Source organism: Lathamus discolor, chromosome 13 (genome assembly GCF_037157495.1).
Source record: "Lathamus discolor isolate bLatDis1 chromosome 13, bLatDis1.hap1, whole genome shotgun sequence".
NCBI lineage: Eukaryota > Metazoa > Chordata > Aves > Psittaciformes > Psittacidae > Lathamus > Lathamus discolor.
The window spans coordinates 7,452,568-7,479,648 of NC_088896.1; the positions used below are offsets into that span (position 1 = coordinate 7,452,568).

General features: G+C 39.6%; 1 long non-coding RNA gene across 3 annotated transcripts in view; it reads left to right on the top strand.

Annotated features, from left to right (window-relative positions):
- The window catches only part of LOC136021578 (uncharacterized), a 465,479-nt gene that overhangs the window by 4,330 nt on the left and 434,068 nt on the right, over nucleotides 1–27,081 (top strand). The gene's annotated exons all lie outside the window — the stretch shown is intronic.

Here is a 27,081-nt window from a genome sequence, read left to right on the forward strand (position 1 = left end):
ATGAGGTAGAATAGGTGGACTATTCCAACACACCCAGACTGTTTTGCTGGCTGAAAAGAAAGAAGACATTCAAAAAATGCCTCAAACCCACAAATGAAACAAAGATAAGCTTGCTACTTAGTACAATAGGGGTAGCTGACCTAGTGCTAAGCAGAGTAATTAGCTGCTGCAGCCCGTTAGTGAAGCACTTCAGACACTGTGATGTGCACGTATATCTTTTCTCTCAAACACCAAAATGTCTTTATTGCTGTTTGTATTATTTTTTTAACCTCTAGTTCTGACACCAAAAGAAACTAGACAAGTCTGTTTTGGAAACATCTTGTTATGATTTTGAAGTTGCCATGCCATTTAAAGCCCACAGAGGTCAATGTGAGATTTTCTTATTGACTTCACTTACATTTTTACGTAGCTCTAAATTCAGGTATACATCTACATTTGAACAAGTAGGAGGAAGAAATGCAGTATAGAGCAGAAAATTACAGGAGTGCTGAGAAATGTTTTGACTATATTCCGTTAGAGACCAGCTCAGAGTTCTTGCAATCTGCAGAAGTTTTGACCTAGGAGAAAACACTTCAAAAGCATCTTAGGGGTCGTTGTCCCTGCCACTAATATGGCTTGCAATATTCCTTTGCTCTATGACTACTCCTTATTCCTAAATTACATAAATGGTTCTAAAAGAAGACTAGTATCACGGGCAGTTACCTTTCTTCCTTATGCTGCCTGCCTCTTCACCGGGTTACAAGAATCACCCCCTCAACCAACCTACTTGGGTAAAATAAGGAAAATAAATCTTCAAATATGTTTCATCGGTAGATACTGGGTTTTACAAGAGCCAAGATGTGGGATTGACTTGATTTGTTTGAATTATTTGTGTAAATAACAGCTGTTATTAAAACATGCTGCTTATTTGTATTAAAAATACAAAAAACCCTACTGACAAAGGTCAGATTCAGAGGGTAGAGGCATTTCTAGTTTACTGGATTGCTTCATAATTGCATTCTTAAAACAGAAGTTCAACTGTGGCTGACTCTAGGTGTTACACGGTGTGAAATTTGGTGTGCTACTGAGACTAGATGGAGATTTTCCTTGAGCTAGAGATACTCCTGTGTTGCTGGTACACACTGTTCGTTCTTTCCATCCTCCAGGCAGATGTGTACATTTAATTGGTAAGTGCAGTACCTCTGGGCATCTGTCACTGGACTCAAAGGTTCCTGTAAGGGTGGATTTATATCTGACAGCCTACCACCACTGCAAAAAACCGCTCTTGTCAGATCATGGAGATGGTCATTGCAGGATGGAAATCATCAAATCATTGAGCTGTTACTTAACTTTAATACTGTCTTGTTGAAAGAGCTTCACAGTTACCAGACTTTTTGTTTTGCTTTAGTTAAATAGGTAGTCAAAAGTTTTTGTTAATAAGGTTCAAAAACCAACAAACCTCATCTTTTAGACCACGGTGATTAAAAGACACTCAATGTCCTAAATCTGATTCTCTTGATAGAACCGGTGTTGTTCTTTTGACATAAACTGCAAAGACCTATGGGATGAAAATCCCCAGTGCTAAGCACTGACTTTTATGCAGCTTGCAGTCAGGAGTTAATAAACAACAGAGAAATACGAATTTCCCATTGCGTGCTTTCATGCTGAAAGGTTCAGCCACTGAATGCTCAGGAAGAACTCTACAAGCAGTGAAATAATAAAGCCTGCATTGTCCCTGTGCCTTCTCATCAAGCTATTCTAAAACTTCTTACAAGCATCACAATAAAGGAAAGAAGGTACATCAATGGCATGTTGTAGCAATTTTTGGGAGCTCTGCTTAGCATGAGAAGTGATGTGGGGAAAAGCACAAATATGCTGCTTTGAACTTACATCAAAGTAGGTGGTGGAGGTGGCTGCTGTGAATTCATCGGAGATTGGTACTACAATGCAGTAGGCAGGGTAAGGGTGCAATTTTATTCCTACTGTTCAGCTGAGAAGCTAATATGCAATAATCTGTTCAGTGTGGGTCCTGGACCTGAACACATCCTCTGAACAGCCAATACTTGTGCCATGAAGCTGCCCTTACTCCCTTGCTTGTCACATCTGCAACTCCTTAATGAATCAGAGTATACTATCTCCCCTCTGTTGTTATTCCAGGAATCCCCTTCAATATTTGATAACCAGCAATGCTCATCAACCTACTGCAGAAGTGCTTTATGTGTTATTTATTGGTCAGCGAATGTGTCCTTTGTGGTTCTCTAATTTAATTGGATTTTTTCAATTTACCTTTGTTTGTCTCTGGTATACTGCAGACATAGTTAATTGCATGTGAATGTATTCCTCCTAGAATAACAGTAATAGAAACTAGAATATTATGCCTTCTTTCTCTACCTACTTATCATACAACAGTGTCTTTATATACTGTGGACTATTTTTTATTAAGCTCTAACAGCATTCTGGAGGATATGGAAATGTGCCATAAACACAGATTGGCTTTCCTTATTTAGATTAACATTTTCTTTTGGAATATTGTCCTCCTTATTGTGGTTAAACCCAAGCTCATTCAACTTTCTGCCCCTTCCCTCCTCTTGCTTTCCAGTTATGTATCTGAATGCTATTCCTTAGTACACGGAGTCTAATTCCAATAGTGATTAGTTTGGTGACTGGTCTACTGAAGATTCTCTGGTTTATTGGCCTTTACAGCTGAAACTGTTGTTAATACGTTGTCTTCAGAAGCATAGTTACCATAGTACAGTTGTCAAGGACTTTTAAATTGCAATCTGTTATGCTGTGGTTTAGGAGTTTTCACTGTTGAATATAAGCAAGGGTATTTTAGGAAATCTTGAGGAGGGGGGTGGAAATTGTTTCTAAAACCACCTTTCTGCTGGTGGGCTGTTTCTTTGCATTGATGTATGTAGATGTGTAATAGACACAAAGAATGCAAGGCAGGCTTGGCAACTGATGCATCAGGATCAGAACAGTGGAACAAATGTCAGAATATGTTCACCTTTTGCCAGAAGGTGTGATTCAAGAGGAAAATATTATGAAACTGCTGTCAAAGGCTGGTGGGCCAGGGACTTGTAATGTTTGTCATCCAGCCCTTTTGGTCTTTCTAAATGACAGTCAAGAAATGAAGCAGGCTGCTGCTTTCATGACAAAGAAATATCAATTCTTCAGTTCTGAAAAAGGGGTAGTAGCAGAGTAGTGCAGAACTATGTGCCACAGGGCACCTGCCTATGAACTCTGTGCTGATGCTTTTGGAGTGTTTAGACTAATATAACAGAAAATGAAAAGTCAGGCTGATTTTTAGACAGTGACTGGATCTCAGTGTAGCTGGGAGAGGCTGCTGATTAAGTAATTCCTATGAAAAGGACAAAGCATTTCAAAAACAATCTTTCTTTATGCGCAAGCATCACAGCAGCCCAGAGGTGATGGCCCAGAAATAATTTATCTAGCAAATCCTCGGAGTAGGAATGCCCGTAATCTGACAAACGGATCACTAGTCTGAAATCTTTCTACCATATATTCTATCTGCTTCACATGAGTTGTCTGGCTTGGTGGTTCTGGGAATTCTTTGAAGGCAGATGGTGTAAAACAGTCGGAGATGTCATACTTGTAAATTTGTGAAACCACTGAATTTTGGCTGTAATTATATTAAGAGATTTGAAGACTTGGTCAATGTGCCTTGAATCAGACATTCATAAACAATGGACTTTTGGAAACTTTAGACTAGATCATCTGCACTTCGAAGAATCAGAGGTAAAACAGGCTTTAGATTTGAGCTCGAGAAGTAAGAAGGCTTTATCTGAAAGACAACTTCAAATAACAGCTCCTCCAATCCAAAGACAAACTCAACTCATTTTCTCTGCTATACCCACCCTATTGATTGATTCCTAAGCCAAATTTGCTTTGCCTTATTCACTAGTTCAGTTGTAAGACTGAAAATCGACTGCTATTAGCTGTTGGGAATTTCTTTGTATGATGTAAGAATGTTTGTTTTAAGAAGAAATAGCAGAAATAACTTTTTGCCCCATTCCAGCTGGATTGGGCATAATACCCAAAACTACAGAAGATCAATCCCTGCTTTGGACTTCTGTATGTATTGATAGAAGGGTAGACAGTTTAGCTTGATAGAAGACAAGGTCAGCTCTTTTATAAAACTTGGCTCCTATGTAAATACAAATCTAAGCGGAGCAAAGAATGATTTATTTTTTTTTTTTTTCCCTGATTTATGGCGTGACCCAAGTCCTGCAATGTCCTTCAGGTCTGATTTAATGCTGGCACCGTCTCTGGGTTTGACTTTCCAGTTATTGGCCATTCATCAAGGAAACTGATGAATTTGATCTATTGTTTTCTCAGGTGGGCCACTGTTCCTGCTATGTGCTTCACAAAAGTTCAGAGGGATTGAAGCCAAAAAGGGAGGATTTTCTCTGTTCCCCCCCCTCCTTTTGCCTTAAGTAAAAGAAGAGTCAGGAGAAACAAATGTCTTCTAATGTCGAGTTATTGTCAGCATGGACCAGGTTGAAGATAAGCTGAACCAAGAACGTGTTGAAGCTTCCATACATATCTAGATTCACCACTTTGAAGGAACCAGCAGGAGTTAGCAGAGCACAACAGAAAATAGGAAAAGACATAGGGTTTTCAGAAATACCTTCTGCTGTCTTCTTTCTGAGTGCAGAACCATGACCTTTGAATTATATGAAAGGTTGAAGTGGCACATGCTGATTTTGGTGGTGAAAGTAAGAGCCACAGGAGTCAGCCAGTGGAGTGAAGCCATTTCCAACATTGTCTTCACATGGGAACCGTTAACATCCTGATAAATAAGCAGAACAATGAGTTGGTTACTTAATTTGGCACATAAATTGAGTTGTCTGGGAAATGACCTGCTTGCTCTGCCTGGGTTTGATGACAAACATGCTTAGGAAGCTTACATCACTTGAGACAGATTAAGGAGAGTTGGGTGCAACTTTTTCGTCTCTTGTTGAAATGATGGCTTCTCTCTCCTGTAGCTACTGGAATTGGATACTCACCTGCTGGGATTATTCCAAACACTGCTCTAGTCAGCAAAATAGCAAAAGTGAGAAGAGTTGCTACACTAGACTATGGATTTGATTGCTGGTATGGTTCCTTATGGGGGAGGGATATGACCTGGGAGAGGAAGGGGAAATAGAATGAATATAATTTCAACCCCATCAAGGAGAAATCTGGTATATCTGCAATTCAGAGGTCCTTCCTAAGTCCCTGAGAAGCCTGCAGAGCTCAGTGCTGACAGACGGCATATGTTTAAGGTACTAAACATTTTCACATCTCCCTGGCTTCGTATACTTTGACATGGAAAACCTTGCATTATTGAACTCTAAATCAGTTGATGCATTGTCACAGCTCCCTGAATAGATGGCTAAGTCATAGCTGAATTTTATTAACCTTGCCCAACTTTAACATTGGTCCAAACTCTGCTTCCTTTGCCTCTCTAAATGATCCCATTGGTTCTGCTTCATGTAAGTTACTGGAGTATTACTTGCCTTTGAGGTAGTAATCTGCAAGACAATAAATAATCACTGGTTTTAATTAAACTTTAAGTATAAAGCACTCACGAAGTAAGGGGACACTGAGACAAGCGGAGCCTAAATGCTCTCTAGTTACAAATACAACACCGCCATTCCAGGTGATTTTGCAATTAACTAGAAAAGCTAGAAATTCACTATGACTTCAAGCAACATAAGCTAAATGAAAGCATCAGTTACAATGCTTCAGTCTTCTGGAGATGTGTGAAACAGTAGGTTTTATGAGCAAACCTAATGCATCTTGGACTTCCTGAGGTGTGAAGGCAAGGGTGACAGACCAGCTCACCCGGACCTGCTTGGCGGTGTTATAGATGGCAGTGCGGTTACCAAGACAGATGGTCAGTCTTGCAAGGAACAACAGGGCAGGTAACTGCCCATGGAATTTCTGCTGCTTGTTGCTTTTCCTTGGGATTGATACCAGCTTCTGCCAGTTGGGTGTTGTACTGGTCGTGATTTGAGACCTTCTTACATGTGGATCAGGTTGCCAAAACCAAGCTGACGTATGGAGTCTGTCCTGGCTATGCAGGTGACCTATGAAACTTAGGCTGGGATTTTTCCCATGAATTCCAGTCTTCTGTCAGTCAGTCTGGATGACTTGGGAGTTCAGTTAACACTTGAGGCTCTTAAATAGTCCTGCACTCTGGCAGGACTCAGCATTAAAGAAACATGGGAGAGGTCCCCAGATGGTGTGGTAGGATGTGTTACCTGGGGCCAAAACGCAGAAAAGCGTTTAGATAGAAATTCCATCTGAAGCAAGTAACTGCTTTGCCTGAAACTTGCTGGAAAAGCTGCTTGGGCTTTTTTGGCTGCTTTTAAAATGGTGTTGGTACATGGTCGGTTGTAGTGACTGTGTGATACTCCTTCGGTAGCTTGTTAACATTGAGATTAAACAGTCCTAGAAAGCCCCAGATTTAGGAACTGCAACATAAAAGATTCAAGGACTAAGAAGCATTTCTTTTTCTTTTTTTTGGGGGGGGGGGATGGGTTGGGAGGGGATAAAGATCTTTGACTTGAGGCTTCTGTATAAGTTTCTTAAGGATTTGTGGAAGAAGGCTGCCTGAGGGATCCCTCAGCTGAACTGTGCTAAGTGGCAATGAGGATACTTTTACCTGTTCCTTATAGTAGCTTAAATTATCTTTGTATACTGTCCATGAAAATACATAACGTATTGGCTTACCCTGTATTGGAAAGGGAAAGCCATTAGTCTGGCAGGCTTTTTGATGCAATTGGACTCTATAGCATGTACCCAGAAAAAAAAGCATTTAGTCTCTTTGCTAACACCATCAGGCAGGTATTAGCTGCTGAGTCAGAGGTTTACTGTCTGTAGGCAAAAAGCTGTGATAAGGAACAAGCTACACACAGATGGCAGAAGTTAATAGTCTGATTCTGATCCTGCCATCAGGACACATAAAAGAAATTATCATCCATAGAAGATAGAACAGTTCTGATGGCTTGGAACAGATCTGTACTGCCCTGTACTTTGTGCCCTCATTTATGTAAGTGTTAGCATTCTGCTGCACTTAGTATTATTTTTAAACTGGCATAAATAATTCCACAAGACTGAGGATAACAGGGAGCTGAAAGACCAAGACAAGGAGTCTGTTTGACTTTATTGAAAAGAAGTGCTGCCATTCCCATTGATTTCATCTCCAATTAATGAATTTATTACCATGACTAAAGCAATATATGAATCTGGTCTCCAGAATGATGTTGCCAAGCTGTAACACATAACTGGTACCCAAATGTTTTGTAACATGGAGATTGGAAGTTTGTTCCCTTTCTCAAGTTGCCGGATGCCTGCTGTGTCTTTCAATTAGAAGGTTCCCCCAAAGCCTTGTGTGTGTGTCAGAATCCTGAGGCTGATCATAGTGGCAGAATTTTTCCCCTTTGTGTTTCAGTTAAAATATCTTGCACTGGGGCATCACATAAGTAGATCTCAAATCACAGCTATTTTAACGGTGAGGTGTGTATAAATAAACTTTGATAAAGTCTTACTTGTCAGACACATTAAAGTCCTAGACAAGTGACTGTTAGGAAGTACTACTGTGAAAGCACGAATACATATAAAAAGGTTTGTGGTTAAGTAATTCCATAAAGCCAAGACAGTTTTGCTTTGAAACAACACCTGTAAATATCTGATTTTATGGATGGATAAAGGCTGGATGTTGTGGTCACCAACACATCAGGGTGCAGTTCAATTAATCTTCATGCTGACAAATCTCCATGAAGTTTGCTTTAATGCTGCCATATATTTTGGCATGCAGCGTGCTGTCCAACAAGGAAACTTGGAAGCAAATATAACTTACAAGAAAAGTAGTAGTGAAATACAAACCAGCACATGCTCTACTACCTGCAGTGTACTTGGTCTTGCAAACAACCATCTAGATAGTTACTTTCATCTTAGGGACAGAAGATTGGAAATGAACATTCTAGTTCCATATGAATGTATGAAGCCAGGGGAAAGGCGTTCAGTCCAGAAGAATCATTGCCTGTGCTTAACCTGTTAGTGAGACAGCAGAATGTTGTGTACCTTCTAAATAGCAACAGGAGTTTTGCTTGTACATGAAAAAGGACAGTTGTTTACTTACATTCACTTCTATTTGTGGTTAAAGAGGTAAAGAAAACATTATTGAAGATGGGCCTGGACTGTTAAATGGCTAGTGAACTACTCTAATCTATTAATAGTCATCATTAAGACTTCACTAAGGCTGACTTAATGAATTGCAGCATTTTCCCCACAGTAGCTGCTATCTACAAGTACTGGACCTCTTAATTCAGTAATCTTTTTATGTTTTCCTCCCCTTCATCCTCTGGAAACTTGGTAGTATTGTAGGTTCCAGGTATAGGCTGCTGAAGATTAATCCAGGTATGTTTTTGTCTGAAGGCTTCACTGGTCTCCAGAACAAATGTACACTGTAAATGGAATTGTGTAGGTAGCTGGGAAGCTGGATAAAAAACAGATAAAAGAATTAGGAGCAGGATTAAGACAGAAATCTTACAGGGTACCTAAAACATGAGATTAGGGGTGGTTTCTGGGATAAAATACAGGGATGAAATGATGAGTGAAGCTTGGTGTTACAAAAATCAGTAGAAATACCAGAGTTCCACCCAGTACATGTGAGGGGTATCTTCACTCATTTCTGAGAACACAGTAAGAGGCATGTTTCTGATGTCAAACCAGACTCTGCTCCTTTCTCTATAGGTATGCGTGTCAGGCAACACTAGCACAGATACCGATCAGCCAAAGAGATGTTCTCTGATAAATAACACTCCTTGGTTTGAGCTTTTTATTGGAAGCATTTGCTTCTGTGATGCATGTAATACACTGAGACTTCTATCCCTCTTGTTTCTATCTTTATCCCCTTTTTTCCCTGCTGCTTTATAGTTTGTTTTGTAATCCTTTCCTTATTGCTGGAAAATTGTCCATTTTAGGCTGTGATTCTACTATCAGCTATGCCAGATCAAATCCACAGCAGCAACCCTGGGGAAGGGCATTCCAATCTGTGCACTGCAGTTGTCATACCAGGGTTATGTTCTGTCCTTTTTATCAGCAGTGCCAACCAGGAGTAAGTCAATAAAAATCATTCTTAAGTATTGCTTTTCTCATACTGATTTTGTCAATTATATTCAGGCATCAGATTTTCAGAAGGACGCTCCTGCTCATAGCTCACAGCTGTCCACACTATCTGATTAATAAAGGCTGTTGCAGGGAATACCAACCTGAACAATTGCCACCATGTTAACTGAAGTAAAATGTAAAAATAGGCTGATATTTCTTTATTGCAAGAATTATTTGGCAGCATAAATGTATTATCTCATTTTGAAAACCTGTGTAGGCTGCGAAATTGCAAGATAATTGGGGTAATTGCAGGCAATAAAATAAGCAAAATTTTGCAGCTCTTCTGAACAATGAGGCTCTGACTTTCCCCCTGCCAATTACTATATAAATACCATGAGCCTGTGTCTACATTTGGCTTGGCAGTGCAATTTGTAGGTCAATTTGAATGCGTGCATTTGCTTACACAGACAAACAATTACTACAACTCTGCCTTCTGCAGACCTGTAGGAATTAAGCCTCTGGTCAATTATCAGTGTTCTTTCAACTTCCCAAATGATGTAACATAGAAATTACGTTTTGAATAACAAATATATTGTACAAAATCATGTTCCATTCATGTACAATTAAAAGGCAGAACACTCATTTCTAAAGGAAAACATTCATCACAAATAACTTGTTTGGCTCTCATTAGTACAGAAATGGCACCACCATCTACTATATGTGGGGAGTGAAATTAGCTTAGAAATACTTATTTTTAGTATGCTGTACAAAAATATTTCAGATAACGAGTTTTTACTCTTACTGTGATTGTTGTAATTGTGTTTCTGAGTCACAGACGCAGGGTGGTGTATCCTGGAAATAAGCTCAGCTGTTTGGGAAGTATGAATAGTTCTGCAGTGAAACCCCTTACATATTTGGACATATTAATGTGCAGTTCCCTCAGTGTAGTCATCATAATGCTTTGGGTTTGAGTTACCAGTTTCGGGCAAATCTTGTTCCATTCACTTTTCCTAGTATTATTTTCCCCCTGATTTTTTTTTCATCCAAGACATGTATCTGGATCATTAGTGTGAAGGTAGGACTTATTCTTGCTGAAACTTGACTCATCCACATCCCTACAAAGTATTTTTAAACCCCTTTTTTCATAATGTGTTATGTCAACATTATTTAGCTCGCTGAGATCCTAGGGCTCTCCTCAAGCGAGGACGGATTGTTCTAGTCCTGTTTGAAAGTCATGTCACACAGCACACACTGAAGGCATATTTCAACTGCAAAACTCAAAATGTAAGATACAGCACTCTTGTAAAGCACTTTTAAAAGCCCGAGACCAGAAGATGCAGTTGAATTGTCAGACAGACATGCAATAAATCAGGAGCAAACCAGACCAGCTTAATGAAGTAAGAGAGAACGAATCAGTGTTTATCAACTTAATCATCAGATAATGAACATTCTGATTCACAGTCACACGGAGATGAAACATAGCAGAGAAAATATGTCAAGTGAAGAGCAACAGGAATACAAAGGCAAGAATCCTAAAGGGAAAGGTTTGTTAAAAAGGCTGGAAACTAGTGGCATACTTCATCATGAAGCCAAGGATGTTAGTTTTGGTCATGACGACAGTTTAAAACTGTGTATTTTAGTGTATTCCTTACTGCTGCTTTCTAAGTCATACTCAGAAGGGTGAAGTGCAGCCTATTCTGTATTGCCATGGCATCCAGTGTGAAAAGGGGGCCTTACCACAAGGTAAGTGCTCATGCTAACTTTTGGCTTGAGCTGTGTAAAATCAGAAGTTTGATTAAATGGGATCAAATCACCAAAGTCTCCTTGGGCTTTCAGAGAGTTTGTCTCATCTTGGTTAAGTTAAGATGTCTTTATGCATTTCACTGCTGCCTCAGTTGGTATTATAGACCCTTGTTAGGGTCCTTTGAAAGGTAGTCATTACTTAAAAATAACTTTTGAAGCACATCTCTTTGACAAAGCTCTGTTAAATTTTTTCTCCACGGTGTGGACGTTGTTATGATTTTAATGGTCCTGGAGAAAACATGGTTCTTAGTTATACAGGAATGGGAACTGAAGGAAACTCTCCCTAAGACGGGCAGCTAATTAGGAGCTTTGCTGTTTTGTATTGGGAATTGGACTATGGGAAAGATGATGCACAATGGCTTGCTTTTGACACAGAAGATGGTATTGTGGTTCTGTGTTAATTAAGGAATAGAGGTCATGGTCTTATGTTAATAAAATAGATATGATAGCTAGGTTATTTGTCTGGAACTTAAATAGAATGAATACTAGGATTGTTTTGGTACCAGGTATCTTGATAAGACACCTGCAAGGCTAAAATGTAATAGTGTAGCTATGGTAATGCTGTTGAATTAGGATTGATGTAATGTTAAGAACTAAGTTAATGTAATAATAAATTAATAAATTTCTAACCAACAGACTGACATTTGTGAGTTATACTATTGGGTGCTCTGTTGTAGGATAGAAAAATTCCTGGTTTTAAGTGGCTGGCCAAACCTGTTTAGCTGTGTGCAAAGGGGACTTGGTAGTAAAGACCTTTGGTTTCCTCTGCCTTTGTATGTGTGGGATGGGGCAGGGGGACAGGAGATTTGAGGTTCTTCTATCCTTCCCCTGATTGGGGGAACCCTTTCCTGAATACAGATTCTACTGAGTTGCCTTCTTCAAGGCAGATATCACATTTCTGTGGGGCATCATTGAAGTCTTCTCATTAGTCACGGGCAACTTCTTTTCCCCTTCCAAAAGTATGCTGTAACAATTAAATACCACAGTACTGGATACAGAAAACAAACTCTCAATCTAATTTATATGAAACTGTAATTTATTTTTCTAATAATCCTACTCTGCATTAATACAATATTTGGCATTTTATAGTCTTACCTACCTTTAGAAATGGAGTTTAATTAATCAAACCTCCATATTTCTTCTTATTTCCTGCTGCATTATTTGCTGTCTCTCTAGTTCAGGGTACATCACCACAATTATTTACCTCTTTAATTAGTTCTGCATCATTAATCTATACTGCTTCTCATCTGTCTTTAGATAGAGTAACAGTTTGCATTTCTGGGAGAGCAAAACAGTCATAGCTGATGCAGTTCCCTTGGTATCTTATGGCCAATATCTATGATGTGTTAAGACCTCTGTGCGCTTCACAGTAAGTATATTTAAAGTCAGCGTATTGCAGCCAAAGGAGTCTCTTTAGCTTCTTTAGCATCTAAAATATGTTCATGAACACTAGATAATGGTGCAGTTACGTCCGTGTACATTGAATAATGGTGCTCTATCTTTTTAAAGCTACTTGGAGTCCATTTTTCTTCATCACATTCAGGGTTTCTGCAAAGCTGAGCTGCCAGAACAATTGGAGAAGTGTGGTATTAAAGACCCCACTTAGTTTAGCAGTTCTGTGGATGTCTGTTGCAAGAGGTTCCTGTAGTGACTGATGTCTAACTGAAGTGCCAGGCTTCACACTACTACCCTAGCCCTTGCATTGATTGAAGTTAGGACTGCACTGAGCTCTCTCACACTTGTTTTTCATTCACTGCATTTGGTCTCTAAGGGGTCCACTCCTGCAGTCTAGGCTGGAAACCCAACGCAGCCTGTCTGTGAAGTCTGGGACTGCCTCTGAGTGCTGCCCATCTCCCCTCTCACCTTTTGCCCACAACTGCCCTTCACCAGAGTGCATTATCTTCATGTGCTTGTGTGAAATTAGGCTGTGACACAAGTGTTACAGACTTTCTGCCTATGTGAGGAAAGTGTTACCAAAATCACTTCCTCTTGAGTCTCTTGTTCCGGGTCTAGGGGGGAACTTTGTCTCTTTAGTTTTTTACATGGTGAGCTTTGTCCTTGTCTTATTCCTTGATGACTTCAAGATGAGGAGGCAGGAAAGTGATCAGTTTTCCTTTAGTTTTCTTTTTTCCCTGTAGAGATTCAAGACATCCAGTTAAGCTCCTACCATGCTGGGTTATTTTAACCTGTGGCTGCAGTTACACGCAGTAATTAGGCAAAGGAAGCTTCTTGGCTCTTCTTTTAGACAGTGTGACAAACTTCCCCTCTTTTGAAGTGAGGGGTATGCTACTGGGAAAGGGGTTGGTTGTACCTGCAGGAAGATAATGTATAGTACGTAAAAAATGCAAAATATACTATTAACAGCTTCTCACTGTTTTGGTCCTTTAAAATTGTTCGCACTTTGCAGAAAGAGCATTTTGATTTTATTGATTTGTTTTGATATTCTCAGAGTGATCTCATGAGGATTAAGATGCACAGTTCCCATTAATTTAAATTGGAATTACCAACACTTAAATGCATTGAATGGTTTGGGAAATCCAAGTTTTATTTTTTATTGTAGAACATTATTCAGTGCAATTAACCTACAGAGCAGGCAACCCTGAGTGCGGTGAGCTGCTGGAATAGTGATTGAGTGAGTGCTTGCTCTCTCCTGGCTTGATTCAGGGTTCAGGAGCCTCTGTGTGGTCCATGATGAGGGGTAGCATGTGCAGTGAAAGACTGCCCAGGAAGGTCAGTCATGCTCACAGATCAGAGGAGCTGTACTCTCAGCTTAAGAAACAACTTCTTTTGGATCAGAGTGAGCCCACACTGCAGGTGGATGGTGCTCCAGAGTGGGGACCAACAGCTATACTTAAATCTTTTTTATCTAAGAAAAGATCCTGTTTATATCTGTGTATCAGAGAAACAATTTCTGCTGTCCTGTCCGTGGCATACAGAACAACCTGTCCAACTGGTACAGCAGATTCTGCTGCTCAAAAAAAAAACACACTCAAGCCTGTGTCTTGCCTTGTGTACTTGCGGTTAGCTTGGCCTTTCTTTCCTATGCCTGTTGGTTCTAATATTCGGGAATAAATACACAGAGACACTGAAGCTACACCTGTAGCTTGGTGTAAAAGGGCAATGCAGTCATTATGTTAATAGCTAGGAACTCTAAAGACCCCAATTATATCTCAGGCTTCATGTAGAATATTTGACAAGTCATGTGCTTTCCCTACTTCTTACACATACCTCACAGGTTTTAAATGGCCTGAAAAGCTAAGAGAACAGAAGGGCAGTGTTCTAGCAGAGCTACCATTCTTCAGCATTCCATTCAAAATGTTTGTCTGATCCCAGCTGAGTAAATTGTATAAAGGAAAAAACAGAATTGTGAAACCCTCACTAGGTATTGGTGGAAAAACTGTCTTGGAACATTCGAGTTCTGTGTGAGTTGTGTTCCAGGTAAGCCCATGTTGACACACTTTTCATCTGTAAATTACAGGGGGAAATGAATGGTGCCAGGCTGCACTAAGTAAATGATCAGAGTACATTATTTCCACAGAAGGTAGGTATAGGCTAGAATCAAATTTTGCATCATGGGTATGAGAGCACTACTCAGGGAAATAAGTACATTAGGGCATGCAGCTTTCTTAGCAGCAGCTATTACATCCTTTTAAGCCATATTTTGGATAGTACATTTCCTTCTTGAAAATTGGGAATTTGTTCTATTTTTATAGAAATGAGCTTATTGCAAATTGGCATACTCTGTTGTGTACACAGCTTTTTGTGCCACACAGGGACCACAGGGCAATTATCAGAGGCATCCACTGAAGAACTTAAGTAATTTGCCAAATGTTATTTTGTTTTCAGATACAATGAATAATTTTAGTACTGAGGGGCATTTAAGTACTCTAACTTTTTGCTTAGTTTGTTTAAATTGTCTTGTTCCTCCTACCCTTTTAAAAACATTCCTCTGTCACTGAGCTTTTTATGTGCTTGAGCACAGTTATGTGACTGATTGCCTTTAATGTCTTATATAAATCTGAGCATATGGGAGCTCATGCCAAGATGTAGCTACACAAGGATGTCAATTTAAAGGCAAAGGTGTGTTAGAGACGTTGTTAGCAGTTTAAAACACAAGGTCCTCTGTGTGAGGAAACAGAACGATGGGGTTTGACAGCTGTGGTACTCTTGTTAAAAAGAAAACAATTTCTGATACAAATAATTTTACAAAAGCTTGTCTTCTATTTGTAGTGGATTACTCCTTGTATTAATCTGTGGTGCACTGCAGACATGACCCATGGTTCTACCTGTTGCCCGTCTAGATCATCACAGAAAGACCAGTGTGTCCCTTAAGCTGTTCATTTTGAATCACTCCAGTAATGACACGGAGAATGTGCATTGCAAGACTTTTAATTCTACCCTCTACTCGCTTCTGTTTCATTTTTAAACTACTCAGTGCTGTCTTTCCAGTGAGAATAAACAGTGCCGTGTGCTGTGTGTGTGTTAACAAAAGTCTTCAATACATGCTGTTCCTTGAACGACAGAGCTTATAAAGCTTAGTTTCCTCTTGACTTACCTCTTGTTCCCTGTGCTCAGACCAGTCTTAAACCCAGGTGGTGGGTCAGATGAACAGTGTGAAGCTGCTGGGTAGGTGAAGCATCCCTCCCTTTCTTCTAGTGTGCCTTGTCTATCTCCAGCTGCCGTTTTTGAAGAAGCTGCTAGGAATGTAACACCTCTGCTGCTTTGTCACATGTAATTACGGTTGGCCAGGTTCAAAAGCCGGGCAGAAGTCTGGCGTTGTGATCCCATAAGCCTTGTTTTCTTAAGGAACCTGGGCTAAAATTACTATCCTTTATTACATGGCATTGTATTACATTACTTAATGTGTGTCTTCAGGAAATGATAAATGCCAGGCAGCTTTCATTACCTTCAGCTCTAAGAGCATTCATTGTCCTTGTTACTGTGATAGTGCCATGAATTGTTACGTTTCCTGCTTTTCAGAAAGAACTAATACCCTCCTGTGCTGTACAGCTCTGCTTTGTCAGAAAGCCCACTTTAAGTTCACTTTGTTCTTCTGTTTGCTCTTGCTGGGGGACCATTAGCTCTGCAATAACACTATACGTATTTGTTACCACTTCCCAGCTGGTTTTTGGAGAGGAGCAGGTCTCTGCTGAGGCTGATAGGGAGGGCAGGGGGAGTGGAAATGTTGGCGCAAAGGCTTTCTGCGGTTGACTCGCTCTTCCCTTTTGCTACTGTGCAGAGAATTCTCCGTGGTTGCTTCCTCACTCAGACTGCTTTATCACCTTCAGCAGCCAGCCTTACCTAATCCCAGCCTGTATCAATCAGAGGTCCTGCATTTTTATCTTTCCTGACTTTCAACTTTCCACTTTTCAACACCTTCTTGTGTCTCTGCTGGCGGGTGCTTTTGAACAGATGCCACACTGCACCTTGTCAGATCTGTTCAGAAATACATATCTGGATGACTTCTGCAAGCAAGCAAGAGTTGCCATCCTTATTTACTCTTCTATATCAAACAACAGATTCAGATTAGTTAAGTTGGAGCTGAATAGGTGTGATTCTTGTGAGACTTTGATTACTCTTCGTGGCATTCAGCAATGCCGTTTGTAGTGGAATTATGATAATCTCAGTGTTTTAATGTAATTACTTTTACACCAATGTAACATGGTGAAGCTGTGAAATAGTGCCCACTATTCCTGAAAGGTTGAATGTCTAAAGATGTTGGTAAGCAGGTCCCTTCAGTGATAACAAACATTTGAATTGTAGTAACTGGTCTGCAGCTGCTTCTGAAGTTGTAGAGTTGATTGGTGATTTATTCCCACCCCAAACACGTGTGCTTGGCAATTTGTTTAATTACCTTTTCAATCCTGACCCACTCCTTTTGCCAGGCTTTGGTTCTCAAGTACACAGAGGAGAGACACAGATACTAACAATGAGTTTAGTCTGAATACCTTAACATAGAAAAGCAAACAAATGAATAAATGCATTTTCTCCCACTTCAGTTTTTATCCTTTGGTCTCTACCATATTGATGGTGATTGGGTTTTCTTTCCTGACTTCTCACACGGCACTCCAAATCTTTCCTTTTTTGATCTCGTCTCCTGGGTTTTACAGGTGTGTCTAAATGTTAGTGGTGTCAGCATCATACTAACTCCAGCTACTGAGTTCCTTTAATACCACAATTTGAGAGCAGGATCATTTAATCTAAAATAGTTCCTGTTTTAAGTTCATTCACCTCTGGCACATTGCTACCTACCAGTATGAAGTTGGCTGGATTGCTGGATGTGGAAACAGCAGGCTGTGGAGCATGCAAAGCTTCATCAGCCTCTTTTACACATAGGTCATAGAAGGTGCTTAAAGGCTTTGTGTACATTTAAGTAATTCTCATTATCTTTCTTGTCACAGTTGATTCTTGGTGTCAAATTGACTTTACCTTTCCTCACCTCTAAAGCTGTCCTTATCACAGTATTCTTGAGGGTAACAGAGATGAATCCAGTTTTCTATTTTTCATCTCTCGTAGTTCAGTCTTGTGCTTTTATAGAATGACTCATCATAGAAAAGGAAATAGCTGTTGGCAAGCTGGTGTCCTAGAAAACAAAGGCAACCATCCGAAATAAAAACCAAACAACTGACCCCTCACCCAGGTTTATTTGTCAGGCAGATAGAATGGACTGATATGGTCAGCAAACAGGAGAGTTCTTCATCTGACATGGAGGGAAAAGTGAACGTTGTTCAAAGGACCAGGTCGTGTATCGCTAGCTTATTCTGTGTGATCCTGTTCATTTTTTTAGTTTTGCTTTCTTTTATGTGAGGTTATTTGTCCACTGCCATTCAGATATGATCTGTCTTGAAATAATCCATCACTGATGGTAGATACGTCAGTACTGGTACAATCTTAAAGCCTTTTATGCCATTCTATGGGTTGTGTTCTGGACTCCTGTGCTGGCAAAGACCTACACTTGTTTGGTGTGTTCTCCTCTGGGATGGTGTTTTTTCACATCACATCTTGGAACTGTTACAGTACTTTTTGTTTTGTGTCAGTATAGGTGCATTATGCTTGATAGCAATACTAAAGTACCACCTTAAAATGAATGCTGAAAATTGTTGCTGTTCCTTTTTAATTATTTAATTTGTGAGAGTATATTTGAAAGAGAGTGTATTTCATAAAAGCCTCACCAGCCTAAGTTTCCCTTAGGCACAGAGCAGTGGTGTGATACGTTGTGCTTGCTTATTGTGATAGTTGCAAGATATCAAAGTAATCTTAACACTGAAGGAGTCATCAAGGAGAAGAAAAGCCTTAGAGCAGGCAGTTTGCAGTCTGTGTTGCAGTGCGTTCCGAACTGATGCGTGGACCAACATCTGAGTAGTTGAGACCACATGTTGGAACTGTTCCAATGTTCACAAGCCGTTAATTACTGATTAAATTTTTCTGATTAACTGATTAAATGCAGTAATGCAGGGCAAGAGTCATCCTTCATAACGTGAGCCATGTTCATAAGTCTGCACAGAACTGAAGTCTCTGTAAGTGATTCCCTGTATCACTGAAATCAGGAGCGGAGCAGTGCTGCAGTTTGTGTCAATAGATGACTAGACTGGAATATGAACTACAGGCTGTAGTGAGAAATTTGAGTTGATTGTCTGATTCTGGATGTAATGGAAGGAGACAATAATTAGAAGGGATTTGGCTAGCAAGCAGAGATGTTTTGAAGCATGATCTGGAGTTATAAAAGTCTATAAAAAGTTAAGTTTCATCAGTGTTTGATCACTTTGAGGGGAATTTAGTAAGACTTTCAAAGTCTAGAAGCTCTTATGGAAAACATTTGTCCACATGATGCTTTTTCCTAAAATGGAGGGATTCTAGTTGTGCTGACAGACAGAATGGCCCAGCCTCTGCCCCTAGAGTGGCTTGTTGGTAGTGATCAAGTTCATTTGTCTGTAATACCTGTTTGGTTTTAAAATATTCTTTTAATACCTCAGTTAGTATTTTGTGGGGTTTTGCCTTTTTAGGAATGAAACAACCAAACAATAAAAACCAAACCCACAAGCTTTAAATGCAAAATCATGGATTCAGCTTTGGAAACTGAGCATGTGGCTCTGGTGTGGAGCCCAGTTTAGGGTTATTTGTCTGTGTCCATATGCAGGGAACAGTATTCAGGGCTGAGCATCAGTGTAGTCCTGTAATTCATAAGTAAGTGTTACAGGTAAGTTCTTGGGTAAAATCAGTGGTGGTGCTGTTCACCAAGGAAAGCATTACTCAATGCCTCAATGTTCAGACTGGGGGACTTGCTCTGGGTACCAAGTTTTAAAGGAAAGACCCCAAACTACTTCCTCCCTGCATGTGCAGTGTGGTTATGAGCACTGCCTTTGAAGGCAGACAGCAGACAATCTGATTGCTTTTCAAATGGAATGCCTCACCTGCTGTTTGTAAACGTGGTGTTCTCTCATTTACCCTGTTTCTGAACAAACAGTCATTGATTTCTGATGCATGCAGCAATATCCCAGATTGGACTCAAATGCAGAGCCTCTCTCTGCTTAGTGAGGCATCCAGCTTAAAACTGCAAACTACTTAAGAAACTCTGGCCAGTCCATTCTATTGTTGATTCTGGTAATAAGGAAAATGAACACAGTGAAAGAGAATACACAGGTATTAATGCACTCCTGTCCTGGAAAACGTGCATGTGAAAATTAAATGTGAATTGCATTTGACTTGAATATGGGTGAGGGATAGCTTACATTAGAAAAGTGGTTAAAACTGTATGAATGGATGCATGGCAATTCTTCCATTAGACCAGAATAAATTGCAAACCCACTGATGCCAGTGTTGTGACAGAGGGCAAAGTCTGTTCATTGTTCTGGAACAGGATCTGTATTTTCAGTAAGAAAAAGGCACAGTGGATTTATTGATTACAGAATCTACATTATGTTCATATCCTTAATGCTTATGTTTTTTTTGTCTGTTGTTTTTAGAGTATGGCTTAGTTATGTTGGTTTAATTCTTATATACATACCTGATCAGCTTTCCTGCCCCTCCAACTTTGATTTTTGTAGTAGTACCAAGAGGCCTTTAGCTCTTGCTGCCTGTTGCAAATGTATGATGGAATATAGGCTTAGTTTCCATGTAGTATTTCTGGCACACAAGACAAGACAAAGTGTGTATAAAAGATTTAAGCAAAAAGTGGCAGACAGAGAAAAGCCAAGATTTAGGCTGGGATTTTCTGAAGAGCTCAATCTCCTTTCTGTTATTATTTTTTTAATTTTCCAAAGTATCTCTAGTAACTGAAATGCAAGTACAAGTAAAAAAAAAATCTGCTTCAGGATGGGATTAATTCAAGTGCTGAAGTTAAGTCTAGTTTGCCTTCAGATTTCAGAAAATGAAATTCACTTAGCATCCTGGTCTGAATTATCCTCTAATATGAGTACCCCAAATTTCCCTGTGGCTCTCTGCTGACTACATAGGCTGTCTAGAATTGGTTCATGTAATTACTACCTAGAATCAAATGCAAGACTTCTGACTTCATCTAGTAATAAGCCTTTTGCCATCCTTACAGTGCTTTAATTTATAAATGACAAGATGCTGGCATGAGGCAGAGCAGTGTGACAATGACTTGATTACACTTTGCTTCCCAGTATTTGCTACTTCATGAGTATACTTATCTCCATTTCTTGGAGCAGAGCAGCTTTCCAGCTGTGTCTAAGGGAGTGCCTTAGGTTAACTGTTCCACATGTTAAAGAATAAAGAATACTATGGCATTTTCAATGGCTTGCCTCAGGCCATAAGCCACACTTATTTCCTCACAATAGAGCTACTCAGTGCTACTGATGTGACAATATATAATTAAGGCATGTGGAGTTAAGGCAGTGTTATCAAAGAGCTTATACAATGGCATTGTACATTTTCAGTAAGAAGTGGACTGCATTCTTCCTTATACAAATAACAGATCAGTGTTTGGTGATTAAACACATTCAGAGAAGGGTCTTAGGCTTCTAAGGTGAAAAGTTTTGTGATCTGAAGTGTGTGGAAGACCCCTGATGGCAATAACCCCAGACTGATACATACCACCAAAGAATGAATTGCAGCTTTTCCTCTGTTTTGGGTACTGCTGCATGTCATTGATTATGTATTCCCATTCTAATGTTTGTAGAGCGTGCCACCAGCTCTTGCTGCCAAGGTACGTACTAAACTGTTTACACTTTGTATATGATTCTGATTTAATGGAATTTTCCCTCCTGGAATGTTCACTACAGAGTGTACTTTGCTGCACAAGTCTGTGGACAGAGTAAATCGCTTTGAGTGGTCTTGCCCAGGTGCTGTAATGCTTTTTAGGCCAGCAGTTTTTACAGAGAAAAAGACATGTCATCCTTGGTCCTTAATCTGCTCTTACCTGGATATAATCCATATTAGACTTAGTCTAATGTGAGAGCCCATGTCTGTACAGATTAAAAAGCCTTATGCAAACTATTTTAAATATTTTCACTTCAAATAGTTTTTTATTTTGAAATAGTATTTTTACTTTGAAATGCAATTTCAAATATTTCAAAATAGTATGCTACAGTTTTGTTATGGAATTCTTCATGGTTTTGACTGATTTTTATAGCACCATTAGGAGAAAGAGAGAATGAGGAATCCCTGGCTTGGATCATAAAAGAGACTACAGAAATCTGAAATGAAACTTGAATCAAAATTATGCAATTTTACCATAAGGTTTTCTGAAACTTACTATTGAAACAAGTCTTAAAACAAGCATGACTTTTCTAAGTCTTGCACAAAGATTAAACAAAAAAGGCTCTGGAGTCAAACAGCAGGTCTGTTTAAGCTACAATGAGTTGCCTTCCAGGTGTAGCACTGTTTGACCATCACATTGTGCTGTCACAATGTTAGATTAGGTAACACCCATATATAAGATTAGATAAGTGTGTCTTTAGTTCCTTTGCAATTAAATGCTGGTTTGAGTTGCATATATTCTTTAGACATCATCTATAGCTGCCACTGTTACTATTATAGATACTGATTATGCAAGTGAAATTCAGTATGTATGCTCGCAGGGGAATGAGTCGGCTGATGAGGCTCCTACATGTATACTTAGCTCCTGGGCTTGCCATTTAATTGAATCTAGAATCAATTTTCAATTAGTGGTGGTTTGGCACCTCATATTAGCAGTTAGAATTCTGAATAAAGGTAAAGAGCAAAGCATGCAAATCTATAATGACTTTTACCTTAATGAAATGAATGTTAGCAGCATGAATATGCTGAGTACATAAGAAGAATTCAGGAGGGACATTGATGTGTCCAGAGATGCTAACCTATACCAGGCTGGCGATGTGCTTGGTATTACTGCATTTATCAAGGGCAGGATATCTAGTCACAGTTATTTTGACTATTGTTTGAGAAACAATCCATCCCTACATAATGCTCCTGTTTATGTATATATAGCATGTATATCTGAATGCCCTGAGGGACACAGCAACTGCAGGTGGATTTTCCATTACTAGTTGTCTTAAAAGTTTCTAAGATCTTGTCTGTGGTGTTCAGGTTGGTGAATGATATCTGCCTCCTAGTGCAAAAGACCTAGCCCTCTTCCTATCAGCTGCTATCAGTGCAGCTACCTCCCCTCATACTGAGATCTGGTCAATACTTTTGCATTCAGTTCCATGCTGCAAGTCTATTCCAGAGTGACCATTATTTTGCAACCATTGCCTTATAGGCTATTTGTTTTAAATTGTTGCAACATAAAATCAATACAACAGAGCAGGGCTCAAATGGTGAACACTGAAAATGGGAATGCTGTTTCTTCTGCGAACCGTTCCGTGTGCACGTTCATTATTTTTGGCGCGGAGGATCGTGTGTTTGTCTTTCCCCAATTTCCAGCAAGTTTTATTTTGGTAAATTGGTGATTTTCTTTGAGATGTTTTAGTAGAAAGCCTGCCTAGGTCTTTCACAGGCTTTGGGGGTGAGTTTAATGACTAACAATGGAGAAGTAGTTGAAATGTTGTAAGGACAGACTGGATGGTCTTCATGTTTTGTTACTTTCCTGTATTTACATGGACTGCCTTATTTAAAGGACAAATGGGTGGCACTGAAAAAAGAAAACACAAAAAAAGCCCCAAACACCAAAACATGCAATTCCCATTGATAAAACACAAGTTATGAAAGTAATCTAATAACGCACAAGTAGTATCCAAAGTATGAATTAGTAAAATCTGTTCACTTCAGGCAGCATTGTCTGACAGCTGTAGATTTCTTTAATTTCACCCCAAACACCTTATAACTACAATGGCAAGAAAATCCCCAACAATGTCTGGACACAGGATCTTGCTACTGAGCACTACTTATATGCGTCTTCCTTAGTGGTATTTTAGAAACACAGGGATGGCATGGAGCACCGGCTCATCATGTTCTTGCTGTGCGCATTTCTGAAACTGCTATTATAGTTCTTAATGACAGGCTGTTGAGTTTTTCTTAGGCTTGTTAAACCTCTTATAGGTGTCATGATTCCACTTCTTAGCAGGACTAGTTCTGTGCTATTGCTGAGGACTGGACTTGAAAGCCTGTGTCCCATCCCACAGCCAATGAAGATTGAATGTGTTTGCAGTAAGCAGGGCTTTGTATCTTTGGTCACCTGCCAGTTCTAGCAACACCCGATTTCTGCTTTGCTCCCTGGTGAGTGTTAGAGTAGCCCCAGAGCTACACTGATGTAGTCTGACTGCTCAAGGCCGCAGGACTGTTCTGTGAGCAAGGGTTGAACAAGTCACTGGAGATTCCTCTGTCATACTCCCTTCATACAGGCTGGCACTGTATTGATTCTTAGCTACTAGAATGGTCCCTGGAGAATGGACCAGTGTTGTTAGCATGCTGATGTATCAGTGTCCTTTGCTGTTCTTCCTACTCCAAGTCAAATACAGGTAGTAATAGAAAAATTGCAAGAAAGCTTGAATGCTTCTATGGATTTTTCTTTGTTTTAATGCTGTTACTGTTTGACTGGCTAATACATATGGTTTTCTTCAGGTATACTGTGGCTACAGATGGCCTTGATTTGGCATCCAAGCTTAAATCTCTTCCAGTTATGTCAAAGTCCAGTTCTGAGGCTGCATCATGGTTTCCTGACTCAGCCCCATTTCTACCTTTTGCAGCAGTAATTACAGTAATTCATAGCAAAAAGACTATCTGTTGTGTTGCAGTTTAAACTGATTTCCTGCAAGCATTCCCATGGGTATATTGATTAGTACTGTGTATGTATTGAGAAGTATATTTTTATGTGGATTGCTTTATAAATTGATTATTTATAACTTTCAAAGAAATGTTTAGGTATATGTGACACTTCTAAGGAGTAAATAGAATTTTCTATTACGGTTTTAGGTTTAGCAGTTAGGGCAGTTTGAAGCTGAGAATTCCTTTGAAGTCAGTGCTTTTTTACTACTGCATTGCTAAATAAGTTTGCTCTTGTTGAAACAGCACATATAGCATGTGGTGACAAAGACTAGCAAGAATGCTGTATGTCTGGGGGAGGGAGCAGCTGTGAAGGTGCAGCCTTCACCATAGAGGATTGCAGTACAGATTTATAGGCCTGACAAACAGATCTCCTTGAAGACATTCATTGTATATGAGATGTATTTCTTCCGCATTTTCTTGTGCATCTTGACTCTTCTGTGTTGTTCCTTGTTACTCTTCTGTGGTGGTGCTGTGGGTCTTCAAAGGCAAAAAAGAATACCAGCCAATAAATGCTTAACAGTAGTGTGAATTATGTGAAATAGAATACACAGTTGTTATGGGGAAGCACAGATTAATGGGTCTGAATGCAAACTGCCATAAAACCCAAAATACCCTGAGTCTTTACAAGCAAACCAGCATTAGCTGTGATAAAATGAATGTTTGCAATTGTTCCAATGAATTCCTGGATGTTTATTGAAATGTTAAATGGGTTTATGTGTAAGAAGCCATTGGCAGCTGTAATTAATTTTTCCCTAAACATATATAATTTGTGGCACACTTATCCTCTGTAATAAGTAAGAATTTAAAGGCTTAAGGAGCTTCAGATAAACTACAGCAATGCCTTAATAAGCTTCTACATCTTACTGAGTACTTCAGCTATCTTTAATGACTCTTACTGTTGAAGTGTTCTAAAAGTTTATTTACCAGCCTGTTTACATTAATTAGTGTAGTTATTGCAAAATCAAAACATTTGCAAGCACTTTAGCTCAAGATATCTTATTCTTGTCTCATTTTATAAAGTTCCTAAATGTATTATTGCGCACCAGTATTGACTGCTGCAAGTAAAAATATGTCTAAGTCATCCCTGAGCCTAACTGAAGGAGCTGTATGTAATGCTGTGGAGAAAAATAGCTGAAAGGAAAACATTGCAGAGAACTCTCCATCTTTCAAACTTCTTTTCAGGTGGTAATGGTGGATTAATGAAGCTTGTGGTGTGCCAGTGAAAAGGCTCATGCTGGGCACACTTGAAAATTGGACCATATAGCAAAGCTGTGCTTTTCATGCTGACTCAATGAGCAGCAGTTTTCTGCTGAGACCACTGCTCTGTCAGTGCAGGCTTGGTCTCATCTATCTGCATCCAGGTAATACCAGAGTTTCCAATGTAATTTTACGGGGGAATAGCTGTTACGAATTATACCTCATTTCTGTCAGGGAATACGAAGATAAAGTAGGGAGTGGTCTGCTGCCTGCGCATGGGATATGTATTTACATATGCAGGAAATCTTCCCAAAGATTTTACCAGTATGTTGGGAGCTTTGTGTAACTGCTGTCACCTAATCCATATTGCATAGCTTTTTTTCCACTTCATTCAGTACTTCATTGACAGAGCATTGTTATTCTTGGAACCTTCAACTGCCTGTGATCACTGAAGAATAATCAGTCTGGGAGTTTTGTCACTAGCCGTAATTTGCAACACTTTTTTCAGCTCTGTGCATTGATTATTGCTTTTTAACATTTAAAGGTAAGTTAATGCTGTGACACAAGAACTGGCATAATAAATAGGAAGATTGCCAAGCCTTTCTTTAGGATCGAAAAGAACTAGCCTGTGCGCACGGGGGCAAATCCTGCAACTTTTGTGCACTGTTGTGAAATAGAGATGAAAGTCTGCAAATACAGAGTGAGCATCTTTATTACTCTTCTGACGACTTCAATATTTTAAGATTTGCATTCACCAGAGACAGGATGTCTTGGATCATCTAATTCTACATTTGAACCTGACAGTCCTTTACAAGCAAGGACTGCTCAGCAGTGAATATTCAGTTGTAAAAAGGAAGAGTTCTTTCAAAGGGCAGAATACATTGGTAATGTCATGTGTTATAACCTATAAACTGCACCTGTATAAGTACTTGAAAGGCTGTCAGTTTTCTTAGATAAAAACTTGATGTTCCAGCAAATAAATCTTTCTGAAACACTGACCCTTTATTTTGAGCCAGTTGAGCTGTAGAGAAATCATCATGATTAGGAATGCTCCATCAAACTCTTATTTTCTTTGATAACAGGTGTTTGTCAAACTTACAGCTGTAGCCTGGGCATGGAAATACAGTGATGCATAGGAATGGAAAGTGAAAGCATTGGAATGCTGTTGGGCTAGATATAGTTCTGAGCAACCTGATCTAATTGAAGATGTCTGTATTCATGGTAGGGGGGTTGGACTAGGTGACCTTTGAAAGGTCCCTTCCAACCCAGACTGTTCTATGATCTTTGCAATTGTGTGTATGTCACACAGGGCAAGTTTTCAGTAGTGGCTGGGGGACTGTACGATGTAGCTCAGAAAAATGGCTTTGACTTATCTTTATACTTTCCTTAGACAAAGCTGGAGGTGCTGAGTTTACTCTCCTTAAGGCTATTTTAATGAGCTCCAGTGGCAGCCCAAATGGCCAGCAATTGGCTCCTGCAGGGTCTTGGCCATGTCCCTTTCTCTAATCACAGGTAGTGCCTGCAGAGCTGGGCATGGCTGTGGTACAGCAGGTGACACTCCTTAACTGCTAGTCTGGATAGCACTCATTTCTGTATGGAAATTTAGTTTTAAATGACTGATTTTCAGCTAACAGTTTTTGTGTGTACAAGGTGTTGATGAGAATCAAGAAATGCATAAACCAAAGCTTTTCTGACAAACACAATTTGGGAAAACTGCAGCAAAATTGACGTGTTGATATCTGGTACCCGCGTTATGTTCTTCCCTAGGCATCTGCT